The 14,237-nt window shown below is 43.5% G+C and overlaps 1 protein-coding gene and 1 pseudogene across 1 annotated transcript in view; both read right to left on the bottom strand.

Annotated features, from left to right (window-relative positions):
* LOC124594114 (Holliday junction resolvase MOC1, chloroplastic) overlaps positions 1-14,237 on the bottom strand; it is a 1,166,819-nt gene that overhangs the window by 816,074 nt on the left and 336,508 nt on the right. The window lies entirely within an intron of this gene.
* On the bottom strand, positions 12,302-12,419 carry LOC124596953 (annotated as a pseudogene).

Below are 14,237 nucleotides of genomic sequence, written 5' to 3'. Positions count from 1 at the left end.
TAACTTGAGCATAGCTTGCGGCAATGTACAGGTCTTATTTCATCAACGCCGGAGAACGGAGAAAAAGATATGGTAACATAAAGATTTATTTAAAATCGTCTGCTTAGCTGAGTAGTTTGGATATTTACGTCAGCGATACGATCATCATGATGTAGTTCATCAAAGAACAATAGATAGTGCTTTACGATTCTTTTTTACCTCAGTGACAGATGTATACCGAGACGTTTGCGTCACTAGGATATACGGACTTACTGATTCTGCCTTGGGTATTAACAACTTAACAACGTTGCTCTGCTTCGTCAGATGGATTTTAATTACATCTGATGTGTTTCCTAGGAAAGATTTTTTATTTTACGTCGGTAACATATTTTTGGAATTTACGTCAGTGACGGAACTAAGCGCCGCAATCTTATCTTTACGAATACAAACCAACACTGAATTTACTTGTCTGGGATATATGGATTTCCTGATCTAGTTTCGCATACTAAAAATTTAACGACATTGTTCTGCTTCTTTCACCAACTTCTATTTATATTATTTGCTAGGTAAAACGAATTTGTTGAGTCTTGGTTCGAATGGCTCTGAGCACTATGGGACTTTACTGCTGAGGTCATCAGTTCCCTAGAACTTAGACCTACTTAAACCTAACTAACCTAAGGACATCACACACATCCACGCCCGAGGCAGGATTCGAACCTGCCACCGTAGCGGTCGCGCGGTTCCACACTGCAGCGCCTAGAACCGCTCGGCCGCTCCGGCCAGCATGGCGCGAACAGCCTTATCGAAGTGGTCCAACAGATCATCAACTGCTTTTAAATCCGGGCAGTTTGGTAGCTAGCGGAGTACGGTAAACTCGTCCTAGTGCTCTTCGAACCACACACGTACGCTGCGAGCTGTGTGACATGTTGCGTTGTTCTGTAGGTAGATGCCATCGTAATAAAAAAAAAAAAAAAAGAACTGCATGTAGGGGTGGACATGGTCCAAAGGATAGATTCATACTTGTGTTGATTCAGAGTATCTTCCACAATTACGAGATCAACCAGGGACTATTATTTATTTATTTATTTATTTGCTGCCATTTGCAAATGATCTCCCACCTTACTGCTAAGGCAGGTCGTGCTTTCACAATACGATATTGTACATGTGCAGAATATGATACTTCTTCGTCATTTCTTACTTTTAAAAGGATTAATGATATTACATCTTTAAATAATTATAAACTTATAAGCAAGAGGTTATGACATATTAAAACTTCAAGACATATTATCAATTCGGATAAAATTTTCTAAGATAAAGATTCTTATATTTAAGATGGATAGGTAAAAGCTAGTAAAAACTTAGGAAATTAACAAAATTTTGGAAAATCTAATTATAAACCATAACCTATTTTTAGGAAGAATAAAAACAGAAGATAGGAAAGATGATAATGGAAGAATGTCCCTCCACCAAGTGTGTATGACTGTGAGTATCTTGGACTTGTCCATCAAGCCACCGACTGACAATCACAGCTCGTCATCTAAATCTAACATCTACTCTAGATTTCCTAATAACTAAACTTTACCTTTTTTAGGCTATTGTGTTGATTAGGGTATTTCTTCATCTTCATTTGTGGTCATATCGGGATCAGTGTCATCATCTGATTCCATGTCGGAATCAGTGCTGCTTTCCAACATGCAAATTCTTTCCTGTCTTTGCATGTAGGCAGGTTGTCTGGCTCGGACATACTCTCTATAGGTCGCTTCCAATAAATCGTCAGAGAAAGTGTTTGACATGGTCCATTGGTCTTCGTCTCTGAGCATTCCGCGTATGGTGTCTTGAATACTGTTGAGGTTTAAGTGTAATGTGTGTCTGATGTTGGTATGTTGTCCGCAGGAAAAGACGACGTGTTCTGTGGATGGGATGGATATGTTTGAGTTTTAGTCTCTTCCTTACACCGGGAAAGAACTGGTGTTGCCTGCGGCCCTTATCACGTATGTGTGTGTGTTTGAATTTCTAAGGGACCAAACTGCTAAGGTCATCGGTCCCTAGACATACACACTATTTAAGCTAACTTAAAATAACTTACGCTAAGAATAACACACACACCCATGCCCGAGGGAGGACTCGAACCTCCGGTGGAAGTGGCTGCGCAGTCCGTGACACGGCGCCTCTAAAAGCGCGGCCACTCCGCGTGGTCCCTTACCACGTATGCCCCACTCGTCTTGCCAGGTATCCATACTCCAGTGTTTTAATTGGCGTTTCGTGTCAATTGGTACTCCAGCGATCTTTCGAACCTGATAGTGCCTTCCCACCTTAAGCCAGTACATAGACGCTCTGTATCTTACTGTAATGTCTGTTGGGTAGATTCTGTGCACCACACAGAGTGATTCCACTGAGGTGGTGCCGATAACCTAAGTAAGCCGCTCCTTTGTCTTCGGCTGACGAGGGTCCAGTTTGTTGATAGACTCAACATGTGAGCCCATGTGCTGGCGGCGAAGCTAAGTGTCGACTCGAAGAGAGTACAATGGCACTTCCGTGTAACTGACAAGGGGAATTTAAAGTGTTCCGAATTTAGTCTTGCCAGTTTCTGTTTTAGTCTTCCCAGTCTGAGACTGCCACGAAAGCGTTTCCCAGACCAAACGCTCCCGCTTCCAGCCTGGACCCTTCCAACGATTATAGCAGAGCCGTAAACGCCAATGGCCATTTCTCTGATGGAGCATAAAACGTGATTAATCTGAAACGGCCATCTGTCGTCGCTTTGGACGTATAGTTATGGTATTGGTGTACAAATTCCAGCCTTTAATACCGGTGAACAGCAGTCAGCATGGCTGCATGAACCAGGCGCCTGCTGAGGAGACACAAACGCAGTAACGATCGCTGAGGATTTGCTGTTGGTAGCCCCTTGGTTCATCTGGGCGGCCAGTTGCACATCTATTCGCCCGTACACATCTGTGCAGCCATCGTACAACCCTGTTATCTATGGTCCGTGGTGCTCCACAGTTGCCTCGGCACCAGTCTTGGATAGATAGCGTCATTTTGCCAAGCACAGTATAGTTTAACCATGGCGGCACGCGATCAGTTTACAAACTTAGCCATTACAGAAATGTTTCCGCACTTGACCTGAAAGTCAAGGATCACGTCCTTTTAGATATCAGATAAATCGCTCTGTTTCCTCGTTACGAGAACGACTTCACTGTTTTCCGCTTCTCCCCCCTTCCCCTCCCCCCTCCGACTCACCGATGCCAGTGTCGCTATCTACTGACCGTGAGTAGTTCTTGCATGTTGGCGTCGAACATACGCGGTAGTGACGTTAATGTGACTGGACTGTGCAATTTGCTTACTCGTTTATTTATTCTTTCCATATTGTCTTGAGCGTGGTCTTTAGCGACATATGCAACACAGCAAACGTGAGTGTTGTGAGTCATCGATTTAAGGCCATAAACGGCCGCTTGCGTCACCAAGGAGCACCCCAGATCGCCAGTATACGGTATTGGAAGCTCCGTGGTGCAAATCCTGATGGTGGTCACGTGGAGTAGACGGCGGTTGCTTTAATGTGCCGTGATGCGGTAAGACAGCCGACAAGGAAGTCCTGCGCGCAGCCGGCCAGCCGCAAGCTGCGGACCGGTAATCTGCCCCAAGCGCCGTCTTGCGGGCAGGCCTATCTGGACAGGGGCCCTTGAGTCCGACCACCGTATCGCTTCGCTCCGGTCCGGCTAATTGGAGACGAGAAGTTGGCTGAGCGCCCAAGTGTGACCGAGACGGACCCCAGAGGCGGAGGCAGAGACGGACTCCCCGACGCGCAGGAAGGCGAACAGCTCTCCCAAGAGATAGCTCAGCCACTTCCTTGCAGTGTGCTCCCTGCAGCAGCGGCCAGAACGTTCAGTCGCTCTATTGCCTTTGCAGTCGTCGGCTTGGTAGAGAATACACATGCTGGGGACCTTCTTTTACATTTTGATTGAAGTGGGCAAGGCATGCCTCCATTACTGCACTGTCACGCATCTCGCTGCACGCTGGGTCCCAAATATTTCCACTACGATCACCGTTTTTCAACTTTTATATTGTTCCAGTCTTTGGCTGTTTTTACTATTTACTACAGTCTATACCAGCAATGGAATCTCTTAGCAAGGCGTGAAAATGCAGAAACCAACATTTCCTCTACATCAAATTATAGTGTTTATTATCAGTGTGCTGAAGGAGCACACATAGACCTGGTAAGAATTATATCAACCGTAAACAGAACGCTATTACATTTAGAATAAGTGATACGGTGTACTTCGCCGGTAGCCCTACCACTGACTGGACTTCCTATTCCACCGTAACTGAACAATAGGATAGCGTAGCCTCTAAACTCTTATCTTGGACACGTCACTACTGAACTGCTAATTGCTAGTCTACCGCAGTCACAGAGTTAGGCAGGTCCATCTACCATAAAACATGCAAACAAGTCCGATTTTCTTTCGCAGGTGCCATATTCTCATTGTCTTTTATAAGAAGTCCCTGTCCCATTAAAGATGTATCATTCGTTAATTATTTGTTTACTTTGTGTATCATACTTTGTTACGATCAATATAGTTATTTTGCCAGGAAGCGAACTGTTATTGCGATGTATCCCCTTCCAGCTGACAATTAGAAGATAATTTTGTGTTCCGCATCATAATCATCATCATCACATTTGCATATTAGAGAGTGTTTCCCGCCTCATGTATTGCGTTTGTAACGTAATAAACACGCTTTTGAGAATAGAAACCACTTTAGAAACGTGTTGCGTGGAAGATACGTTAAGTAAATAAAGAGCGTGAGCTACGCAAGCAGGCGTTTTTAATTTCAATAGCGGCGCTACTGAGTTCTAATACGTAATGAACATGAAAGTCAAAATGTATACTGGGTGAACCTGAATTCCACAGACAAAATATCGGAGGTTTTTCAGGGATTATTTTGGTAAAAGACACCAGTGGTCTCCCGTTGCCACTTTACCGAGTAACTGCGTTTAGTTCGATTTCTTATCTCTATTTCTTATCACTATTCATTGAATGTAGTGGAAGAACGGCTCAACTACACGATGCTTAACTGTTCCACAGAGATATTTCAGTGTCTGTGTTGTTAAGAAGTGCTGCAATATCGTATTTATGCGCCGATACCAAGCAGCGACTTTAAATTAATTCCCCCACCCCCTTTGAATGGGAATATGGGAATTACATAATATTTCCAGATTGTGACGCAGTGACGACGTATGGAAGTTTGGGTTTGGCTGAGAGTCATGCACGGATAGCCAAAGCGGTTAAGGCGACCTCTCGCATAAAGCAGGAAATCCGGTTTCGAGTCCCGGACCGGCACAAATTTTCACTTTCATCGTTCCATTAAACAGCTGATGGTTGTCCGTATTCGCAACTGCGAATACATTTCATGCGTTTTAAAATGTTAAAATGTAAACTTCCACGGCTAAAGGTGTCACGGTTAACAATATGTTCCTGGCTATTTTGCCATGGTCTAATAGATTTCACCCTAAAACCGAACGTTTCGTCCCCATCTGCGGAAGGCATTTTCAAAGGTGATCGTAGCTTCTCCAGATGTCCGATTTATTTGGCAGGGAGCCAGGATGTGAATCGAACATTCAAAGAAGCTGCGATCCCCCTCGAAAATGTCTTCCGCAGATGGGGACGAAACATTGGGTTTTGAGGTGAAATGCATTTGACCACGGCGTAACAGCCCGGAACATTTTATTAATTATTTCATGTGTTGCTAAAGCGATGGCAAACCATATGACAGCACTTTTGCGTCTTTACATGTGTTGTACTTTTTAGTGATTGCATATTACAGGCTATATCACTTTTCGAAGGCAATTTCACAAAAACAAGCCGAATAATTCATGATTACAACACTACTCTGTAACGAGCCATCGGAGAACACAGATCCCTCATATCGAAATACTCAGAAAATATTCCGGAACGATCACCGACATTTTAGCGCTGGTCTTCGGAATCACCCTGTATGCATTTTCGTAATCTGTTGTCAATTTTTTTATTATAAAAAGGTTTTTGGAAACTTGCGACTTAAAAGCAGTGGTATCGCTTTTAATTTTTTTTTTTTAAATTTACGCTACTCTTGATTTTTATTTATTCAAAATACCTTGCACACAAAACGTTTCTGAAGTAATTTCTATTCTCAAGAATGTCTTTATTACGTTACTGCATCACATTATGGTGTTATGTTTCCGTAATTATTACATAGTCCTAGTTACTACGTTCATCAATAACACGTTAGATCAGTCACTTACAATAGTAACTAGAACTAGGCGCTTCGTGACATAATTCATTACTACCTGAGAAATGCGACATGGTTGGACTATTTATTTATAGCTGTGCTCGAGACTTTGCATACAGTCTTTGTATACAGCGTTCGAAGTAGCGTGATTGGAGACATGAACTAACAGCTTATTTGCTTCAGAAACAGGAAAGAGAGACAGGTAGAGATGGCCGTGTGAGAAGCAACTGGTACAAAGGAACGCGGCCGCGACACGCAGCGTCTGGCCTTGTGTCTCGTTTATGATCACGGCATAACATAAGCTCAACCGGAATTGTACATGTCTAAAGTGAAATAGAAAAGTAAGCGCGTTTATCGGTATAAAAACTCACTTGCCTCCTCCACTTCCCGTTAAAAATTTCCACTTCTATGATGTTACATTGGAGAGAAGTAACTTTAACCCTCGTTCCATCACACAATTTCTGTGGGCTTAAATTTCGCAACAGAATAATCGGGGCGCCGTTTCTCAAATTAATCTTGTGTGTGGAAGGCCAGTTGTGCTAAAACTGTTAAAAATTCGACTGGATAAATGGGAAAGTCATCTTGCTACATAATTCTGTTAATAGAGATATAGTCTACATTTCCTCCCTCAACGTAGAATATCCGAGCTAATTCTTGCAGAGTTTCCAAAGAGCGATTTAAAGCCTGATGATCTCGAGCCGCAGCGTATCTCGCTTCACGATCTTCATTTGAATCTTCAGACGGCATAGCCGTTCTGGGACATTCAGAATGATGACAGATGGAAGAGCAAAGACTGGCTGCTACATCATGACAATGGACCTCCCCACCCAGCTCGCTCAATGTGAGGGAATTATCGACGAAAAACGAAATGATAACTGTCCCCCACCCACCCTACGTGTTTGATGTAGCCCCTTGTGGTTTCTTCATCTTCTGAAAAATTAAACTGAAGTTGAAAGGGTTGAGTTTGGAACCCATAGCAGAGATTCAGTCAGAATCGCAACTATCTTAAACGTGATTCAGCCAGCAGATTTCAGCACAAATTTCAACAATGAGAAAATCGCAGGAAATGTTGCATACAAGCACGATGGTAGTACTTTAAAGGTGCCGCTGAAAATTAAGATGTGACATAAGTTTTCTGATTTTTACGTGGATATTTTCTAAAACTTTGCGTAGCAACTCGTACAATGTATACTATATTCTGTTAAAATTTCCTTAGCGCTGATACTTCGACAGGCGGATGTGGAGGCGCGGAGCAAAATAAGCACATGCTATCACGGAAAACACCCGTAGTCGTACATTTCATTCATCTCGATCCAACATCTGAACTACTGAATGCACGAAGATGGAGCTGACATCATTGTCTTCTAGAAGAGCTGCACTACGTTTTGATTTTAGTTTTATGGTCTTATGTACGACAGCAAATCTGTAAGATGATTTACAGAAAATTAACGAAAACCCAATTCCTGATGATGTTAGCTAATCTTCGACAAGTGTGAAACTTTTTTGTTATTGAAGTTAGTCGTACATATTACATGAATAAAATCTTAAGGAATCATATTTTCATCTTCTCCAAACCGGAACTCCGTAAGAGACATTTAACATGAGATAATTGGAGACAAATATGTGACGCATAAAACTCCCCCCACTTCGTGTTAAGAGATACGCGGTTGGCCGTTGGTTTGATAACGCGAAACAGGTCGCTGTTACATTTTGAGATCAGGCACGCAGTTGCATCTTCTCTCTCCATAAGTTAGAAGCAGTGTTGTGCAAAACTATAAACAACGATGTGCAACTTCCTTGACAAACAAATGCTTCCTTAAGGTGATCAATAATTTGTTGAATGACAGCTGTTTCTGTATGCGATAATAGTCATCAACACATCTACACTCTCAGCAAGGGAATCTATTTTGCTGCTCTGATTATCCATACAGAATTTTTCCCGCTCAGTTATCGATGATATTCCATCCTCCTCTTCTTTTTGTACGTCTCCTCCAATATTTGCAATATTGTTTAAGTCTATATTCAAAGCTTCAGCAATTCTTTCGATGACCTTTTTATTTCTCGAAGCAGATACGTAACACGCAAACTCTTAATCTCCACTGATCTCACACCTCAGTCCCCAAACGTTGAGCATTAACTCATAACATTCGACGAACTTACTTCATCCAACACACATGAAATCTTGTAAACATAAGAAATTTATATAAAATGCGCAACGAACGATGCAATAGGACAACGAGTTACTTGAAGCCGAAGTCTTGTACAAGTGAGAAGTGTTCCAAGATGACGACGGTGATGGTTTGGAAACGACACGTGTTTGCTGCAGCTACAAATCTCGTGGGATTGGCTGAATGTGTGCCGTACCTCTCGCGTCAGGCTCACTCCGCGGCTTCCTTCGCCATTTTGAAACCTAAAGGAATTTTTAATGGAGAATAGTTTGCTATTGAACTCTGCGCCTTTCATTTGTTGTTTCCGACCTGTAGAGAACCTCCATTGTATAGTTAGAGGCAAACACACATATTTTCGAATGATCAAGTGCACGAAACTCTTTTTGGAGTTCGGTGTAGCATGAGGAACCAGTGGAAATATATGGAAGATAGGGACACCAAAATCAACTGAAGATTCCTCAGCTATGAGAAGAAATAAAACAATAAACTAGCAGCATTTGAATGAATAAGAAAAACATTACTTCATTACTGATGACAACGGCTGAAATATATTGGAATTACTGTCACCATCGATCGCCTTCCGCCGGCCGGGATGGCCGAGCGGTTCTAGGTGCTACAGTCTGGAACCGTACGACCGCTACGGCCGCAGTCGCAGGTTTGAATCCTGCCTCTGGCATGGATATGTGTGATGTCCTTAGGTTGGTTAGGTTTAAGTAGTTCTAAGTTCTAGGGGACGGATGACCTCAGAAGTTAAGTCCCATAGTGCTCAGAGCCATTATTTTCAAAAGTGGATTAATCATTGGATGTCACCTTAGTAAACGACCCATCAGTGATATTTCAGACTGTTCATGATATGATTGTGAATCACCTTCCACCTATTATCTACAGGATGAGAGTTTCCAGGAGGACCACCACCATTACTCCGAAAACAACGAGACTGTCGGTATGTTTCCAAGAGGCTCCTCCAGTGAGGACTGACCATCTGCTGAGTGGAACGTATATGTGGCCGAGCCGGATTCGAAGGCATCATTCTGCTGCGTAGGTTCGCGCTATTTGGTAGATGGAAGGTCGTATTACTTACGTGTTGCTATACTCCGTTCATTATAAGAATAAACCTAATGTAAACAAATACAAACGTGATGATTGATCAACAGCCATAGCACAAGTTCACTCGTGTTGTTACGGTCCTCGAGGTGGGTATCCATTAGATACCTTATTATTCTCTTGCTGTAAATGAAACTTTAACATATTCTAATGTATTAATAACCTGAAAGTTCTTTTTAATTATACTTCAGCTATGAAGTTTTTGTTTCAAAAATTGCGTACAGTCGCAGTCTGTAAACACTTCGTACTTTTATTGTCGTGCTGTTAGGTAGATACGGGGAAAAATGGCTGATGCTGCCTCCTGCTCCGTAGAGAAACGAGAGCGAGGAACAACGTTGAAATGGCGAGAAACTGGTTGTTATTAATGTTATTCATAAGTTTGCAGAGAAAATCGGCTTGGAAGTTTCTCGAACTGCTGTGTTTAGTAAAGTTATAAACACTGATATTATCGTTGGAGAACACTAATCGCCTGTTCTGTGAATAGAGGGTTCCAATCTCCCTGTGTTCTTTTCCATTTAGATTTTTTTTCGTTCACTTCGAATACCTGCTTATCTTAAATATATACATACCGCACACAAAATTTCAGTTTTCATCACAAATATAAGTTCTTAATTATAGATGTTGTTGTGGTCTTCAGTCCTGAGACTGGTTTGATGCAGCTCTCCATGCTACTCTATCCCGTGCAAGCTTCTTCATCTCCCAGTACTTACTGCAACCTACATCCTTCTGAATATGCTTAGTGTATTCGTCTCTTGGTCTCCCTCTACAATTTTTACCCTCCACGCTGCCCTCAAATGCTAAATTGGTAATCCCTTGATGCCTCAGAACTTGTCCTACCAACCGGTCCCTCCTTCTTGTCAAGTTGTGCCACAAACTCCTCTTCTCCCCAATTCTATTCAGTACCTCCTCATAGTTATGTGATCTACCCGAACCATGAACCTTGCCGTTGATGGGGAGGCTTGCGTGCCTCAGCGATACGGATAGCCGTACCGTAGGTGCAACCACAACGGACGGGTATCTGTTGAGAGGCCAGACAAACGTGTGGTTCCCGAAGAGGGGCAGCAGCCTTTTCAGTAGTTGCAGGGGCAACAGTCTGGATGATTGACGGATCTGGCCTTGTAACACTAACCAAAACGGCCTTGCTGTGCTGGTACAGAAAACGGCTGAAAGCAAGGGGAAACTACAACCGTTATTTTTCCCAATTATCGATATTTTATAAAAATTGTTAATAAACATTATTTAAATTAAGAATAAATTACAAATTAAATTTTTGGAACAAAAATGAAAAAAAAGATATTTGGATTATGTCTATTGTTGTACCACAGAAATGATCTAGCACGAAGCATATTGGTAAGCATCATAGAAGGTCCGAAAACAATAATTTTCACTGCATAAAGCACACCGTTCAAGTGCTGCGTATTTACAGTTGCTACCGAACCACTGCAATCCGAACACAATAGAATTAATTTGGTTCAAATGGCTCTGAGCACTATGGGACTTAACATCTATGGTCATCAGTCCCCTAGAACTTAGAACTACTTAAACCTAACTAACCTAAGGACATCACACAACACCCAGTCATCATGAGGCAGAGAAAATACCTGACCCCGCCGGGAATCGAACCCGGGAACCCGGGCGTGGGAAGCGAGAACGCTACCGCACAACCACGAGCTGCGGACAATTGATTTGGTGCGGGGTTAAGAGATTTTTCGCGAGAATGAACAAGCATTTAAACTGCCAGAGGTACTGGAATTAATGCACGAAGCTGTGTCACGCGTCACTGCCGAACGCTGGCGGGGTGCAGATCAGCACAGCATAAGAGAAGAGGGAAAAAAATGTGGTCTTTTGGTCACTTCGTCGATTCTGTTATTGATCGCCTGCTTATCAACGTAGCAGATGACAGTTCCAGCGCTGAAATGTATACCTCTGACTCGAATATGGAAGTAGGTTAGTGATTATCAGATGACTGACTTACCTTCACTGGGTTCAACCCTGCAATACGCTTTCACATCAGGCACTGCTCACGCAGAAAAATTACCCTGTGTTTAAGCTAGACATTCTCATTACTCTTATTTTTAATTACAATACTATGTTAGCTAAGAAGGAAAGCATGTAATGTTTTCCGTCTGGCCCCCTAAGAAGCCTATTACCCGAGTTTTGCCGTATATTGTATCATTTTGTTCACAAATTAAATGACAAACGAAGTTGTATTCTTTCTCTGTTCCGCTCTTCTTACGTCGTAAATACAGCTGCTCACATCAGTGGAGGGTAGTTGGACTAGATGGCTGGCCAGTGTTGTAAGCTGTTGTTTCGTATTATCGCTGAGTCGATGTGCGTGTAACGCACAGCATAAAACGAAACCAATGAGTCTTCAGGCCACGAGTGGCCTACCGGGACGATCCGACCGCCGTGTCATCCTCAGTGGAGGATGCGGATAGGTTGTTGTTGTTGTTGGTTGTTTTTGGGGAAGGAGACCAGACAGCGAGGTCATCGGTCTCATCGGATTAGGGAAGAAAGTCGGCCGTGCCATTTGAAAGGAACCATCTCGGCATTTGCCTGGAGCGATTTAGGGAAATCACGGAAAACCTAAACCAGGATGGCCGGAGGCGGGATTGAACCGTCGTCCTCCCGAATGCGAGTCCAGTGTCTAACCAGGATGCGGATAGGAGGTGCGTGGGGTCAGCACACCGCTCTCCCGGTCGTTATGATTGTAGTCTTGACCGAAGCCGCTACTAATCGATCGAATAGCTCCTCAATTGGCATCACGAGGCTGAGTGCACCCCGAAAAATGGCAACAGCGCATGGCGTCCTGGATGGTCACCCATCCAAGTGCCGACCACGCCCGACAGCGCTTAACTTCGGTGATCTCACGGTAACCGATGTATCCACTGCGGCAAGGCCGTTGCCATGTTGAAAGCATTATATTTGTTAAATTAGTGAAACGGTAGTCAATGGTTTTACGGTTGTCACCCAGCCTGTGACTAATTTTGGAGACGCAATCCAATGTCATACACAGCTGACGCAGCTGCCAAAGTTTTTACCCTCGTCACTAACTGCCTCAGAAGTTACTTGGAGTTGCAGTCCAGTACCATAATCGACGACGCCTAAGACAGCTGAGTCTGGCTACACAATTACTTTCAGCTGCCGTAATATCTCGCCTCTCTCCCCTTCTTCGTCTGCCAACCCTTCCGCCACCACCACCTGCTCTCGCCCCTGCGTCGTTAAGTGGACGTCGGCGCATCGCTGCGGGGGATGATGGCAGACGTGCGCAGCCTCCCTCGCCCCTAAATCCGAGGCCCGCAGCGTCTCTACCGAGTCCAGCACGGAGCTAATCAAAACTGAGAAGTATTTTAATTACGCGCCAGCCGGCAGGGCCCGGCCTGGAATAACAGTTTAGCCGCGCCGGCCGCGAGCGCTAAGCAATCGGCGGCAGCCGCCGGGAGGGACGAGCACGGGCAACGCTGGGAAGGTACACAGGCGTCTCCAGCACCCCATCCGGACGCTGTCTGCATTTCATTTCGGAGGGTCGTTGTTGAGGGAGACGGCGAAAGCTAAAGGAAAATCTACTCTGCTACGCAACCCTTGTCATATGAAGAGGGGCAAGTTAAATTTAGGCATCGTCGACGTCGTGGCCATTAGGGAGTGAACACTAGCTCAGTTTGTGATTTAACAGCCATGGCGGGAGTGACTGTAACTTGAGGTTAGGTACGAACATCATTAATACGATTAGAACAGTGCCGGCTGGTTTTAAAAAAAGTACAGCTAGTCGCATGGGTCTAGTGTGGGCTGTAATTATAGTACGGCAGAGAAACTCGGAGGCTATTCTAATGCATTCATGCAGAAGCGATTTAGGCTGGAAAAAGTCAATTCCAATTTTGGCCACCAGGTGCAAATTTGGCGCTGTACAGCATCTCGTCGACGTCTCCGTTGCTCATACAGATTGTGTAGGGAGTGGTTAATAATAACATCAGCATTATGCCTTTCTCAACTGTTTGACATTTTCCGTCTACGTCACGTTCCTGTTCCATTACATATCGAACATTTCTATACGTCTTTCTTATTTTCATAGCGCCAGATCTGTACCTGGCGGCCAAAATTGGAACTAATTTCTTTCAGCGTAAGTCAATTCCGCATTAACTCATTAGAATATATACTATTTACTGCTGTCGTACGATAATTACAGCACAAATTGGACCTTTGTGAGTTGCTGCACTTCAGTTAGAACCAACCGGTACGAATCACTCACATGTTCATATTCCAAAGTTTTGTAGTACTTCCCTCATTTTTGGAAAATTGGGCAGTATGCAGTGTATAAGTGACAAACAAAAATAAATGTAACGTATGGCTCATAAAGAAGCAGATAAACTCACTGCTGTATGATTAGACGATCGCAGAGCAAACACTGGAACTACCCAGATCCATTAAATATTAAGGAGTATGCATACGTAGCGATTTAAAGTGTAACGAGCACATAAAATTAATAACAGTTAAGGCATGTGCCAGTCTGAGATTCATTAGAAGAATCTTTAGGAAATGTAGTCCTCTCAGAAGGCGGTAGCTTACAAAACCATCGAACGACCGTTAATAGAATGATATGGGGTGACGTGATTACCGTGAGGATTGAACTCATCCAATGTTTACAGATTCATAGAAACTAAGAGCGTCTCTGATCGCAAATTTCTTTCATTAATTCATTTACTGGTTTCGAACATCACAAGCATCACC

The sequence above is a fragment of the Schistocerca americana genome, chromosome 2 (assembly GCF_021461395.2).
Source record: "Schistocerca americana isolate TAMUIC-IGC-003095 chromosome 2, iqSchAmer2.1, whole genome shotgun sequence".
NCBI lineage: Eukaryota > Metazoa > Arthropoda > Insecta > Orthoptera > Acrididae > Schistocerca > Schistocerca americana.
The sequence above is the reverse complement of the archived record's forward strand: the minus strand, read 5'-3'. Positions and strand labels throughout refer to the sequence as shown.